Below are 3186 nucleotides of genomic sequence, written 5' to 3'. Positions count from 1 at the left end.
TTTGTGAAGTTTCATCTACTTGAGGGGTATATATATTTAATACAGATATCTAAAAAAAAAAAAAACCAACCCAAAACATTAATACATGTCTAACAAATAATGCATACAAGGAATACATATTTACGTGATTTATATGGATTTAAAAATGTTTAGTCATATTAAGAATTATTAGGTTGTCTTTCCAGGTGCTTTAAAAGATTAGTTTGGATTTGGTGTCCTCTGAAACAGTCATTGAGTGTACATCCATAAGTGTTTTCATCAGATATTGTGCTCACCGAAGACATCCTCTCTGTACAACTTATTGAAAAATAATGGACTTTGGTAAGAAAAATAAAAAAGGCTTGAAATTCTTAAAAGATAATTATAAAAAATCTTCGGGTTTTTTTTTTGTTTGTTTTTTTGATTTATTTTTTTTTTTTTCCTCAAGGATATATCACCTGCAATTCTTTGTATTAATCCTAATACTGAGTACCTTGCAGAATCCTACTGAGTTGCTGTGAAAGCTCAGTCTATGAAAAAGAGATTGCAAACAGCCTGAAAATTAAAAAAAGAATGGCTCTGGGAGCCATGCTGGATGTTGAACAGTGTCAAAATCACTAAGCTGTTCAATTGATCAAAGTCCATTCTGATGCCTTACATAGGCACAGGCTACAGGCTGGTGTAATTAATTCAGTTAGAAGTGTAATCCTTCTTTTGTATTTGTGTTCACACTAGCTGTATTAGTACTCTAGTGTGAAAATAGCTTATAGTAGTACAGTTTATTTCTATTCCCACTTAGAAATGATGTCTGCTCTCACTAGCCCCTTTGCACTTGTTTCATTTAACTGCATCCACAGTACTAAGGTTATGCTTCTGTAATTGTACATGTCTAGGTAGGGCTACACTTTTTTTATTATCATTATTGATTTTAGTTAGATTTTTTTTCTTCATGATGTAGCATTGCTGATTAATGGATCTTTGCTCCCAGTAAAATGGGATTTATACAAAACAAACCACTTGTCAACTGGATTTAGAGATTTCCCCCATTCATTTTAGTTAATTGAAATTATGAAAATTCTGCATCTTTTTAATCAGATTTCTCTGCAAAGTGCCACTTCTGGTGATGCTTTGCAGCTGTATATGACTTCAGCAGATACAAATAAGATGTGCCAAGAAAAATGTGTAATTTGAAATAACATAGCCTGGGCTATTGACTACAATACTCTCAAACACGTGGGTTGTAATAGACTTTTCTCTCTCTGCTATGAAGCTACTATTCCTTCACTTCCACAAAACGTAATTTCAGGATAATTTATCTTCTATTATTTATTTGTGCTTAAGGTACAAATCCAATATTTCCATCTTTTTATTTGTAACAAATGATAAGCAAATAATAGAAAAAAACAACATAGTCTGCATGTAAACTTTACATTTTTCAGATGTGAAACCTGGTGATAATTTCATCTGCAGGACATGTCAACATTACCAGGACTACTAGTGTGCTATACCAGAAAAATACTGCAAGCGTGAATACAGCTACAATAAGAAAATTACCCGTTGTATCAGTGCAGCCATCACATGCCTCCTCTATAAACAGTTGCAGTTGCAAAGCTGCATCTGCATCAGCTTGTAGTCTGAAGTTTCTCATGGACGTTGGACTAGATCTCCTGAGATCCCTTTGACCCATAGGGTAATTCAGTTTATATGTTGTGTTTTGAGGACACGCTAACATTTCATCCACTTACAGTTTGAATTTACACACACAGAAAAGAAATAATTCCTAAGATTCTTCCTGACTGTGCTAGTTTTTCTTCCTGTGTTGTAGGATGGTATGCTTTCCTTTCAGGTCTTCAAGTGAAATCAAATGATTAGAGGACAATCCTACTGTTACTGCTCAGAAAGCAGCCCTTTGTGAATGGGCTACAGTGGTGCAAATTATGCTCAGTGAGTCAGTCAAATACGTGCTTCCAGTTTTAATCCAGGTTGGCCATTTTACAGGTGAAACAATCAAAACAATGACTTTAAACAGCACTTTGCAACTGCAAGTGGCCAGGCCTGTAGTCTGTTTCTATAGCTCAGCTATTGAACAGGGCTTTGCAAACCACAGTGCTTTGACTGGCTGCAGTCATCTGCCTAATTTGGTAGAGTGAGCAGAGATTTGTCTAAGGGGTTAAACAATTTCTTATCACGGATTATATTCCAAGACCCACATAAAAATGCAAAAGGAGGTGAAAAGGCAGAGGCAGAAGAGGCTTGCAGAAGCATCTATTTAAACTTCTCCAGGAAAACACAGTTGAGTTGGAACAGGCATGCAAGAACATGCAACAACTATTTCTGTAACTGCAAGACCATTGCACTGGTGCATGGAAAGGTGCATGTGGCCATTCTATTTCAGTGTTTGTTGTCCAGATGCTCAGAGGAGAAGAGCAAACATACAGTACACACATTGCAGAGACTGGGGCTGCAAATTATTTGCAGAGTTTATAAATAAATATCATACCCTTAAGGGGCTTCAATATGAATATGCACATCAACCATGAAAGTGGCTTCTTTGAGCTATTCCTACATTAGTAGGGAGAAAAAGATCACCTGTGAATAGTCAGAAAGGTTATTTATCCTGTACTTGCAACAAAATACCAGTTAATTCTTAAATTTGTTGTGCCGCAAGCAAATTCATGATTTTTCTTCCATACTTCTTAAGTTACAAAAGAGAAATACAGATTATTATAGCTCTAAAGAATGCCTGGAAACATGATAAAGCTTTGAATCTGCAAGGCTTTTAACTGTACTTAAATTTAAGCATCTTCTCAACTTGCTTGTCAACTGATATAACACATAAAACACTTGTTTCAACACCTAACAGTATCACTGCTATAACATATTCCTTCCCAGAACAATAATCTTCTGTTCTGTACTTGCCTGTGACAACAGTATCTCTTGATGTGATAAAATACAGCTTTTTAGTGTATGTGTGCCATGCCATACATGATATAATCTGAATTGTCGGCAAATAATCTGAATCATCTAGCTCTCAGTGTCATTTTTATTACAGATTTCTTCAGTCTGAGGCTGACAAAGGGGATGAGGATCAATGGAAAGATGGGGGGAAAAAAAGAGAAAAATGGGAAACCCATTTCCCATATCCTGGGAAAAAGCGTTATGAGACCCTAGATATATTCAGTGAGCTGAGAGCATTTTGGCCATCAA

General features: G+C 35.8%; 1 long non-coding RNA gene across 1 annotated transcript; it reads left to right on the top strand.

The window, feature by feature from the left end:
• Nucleotides 1-288: 288 nt before the first annotated feature.
• Nucleotides 289-3186, top strand: LOC115605402. Its single transcript, XR_003990590.1, has 3 exons — nucleotides 289-321; nucleotides 1419-1505; nucleotides 3032-3186. It is a non-coding gene; the product is annotated as an uncharacterized LOC115605402 (long non-coding RNA).

Source organism: Strigops habroptila, chromosome 3 (assembly GCF_004027225.2).
Source record: "Strigops habroptila isolate Jane chromosome 3, bStrHab1.2.pri, whole genome shotgun sequence".
NCBI classification, from domain to species: domain Eukaryota; kingdom Metazoa; phylum Chordata; class Aves; order Psittaciformes; family Psittacidae; genus Strigops; species Strigops habroptila.
This window is presented reverse-complemented; position numbering and strand designations above follow the sequence as displayed.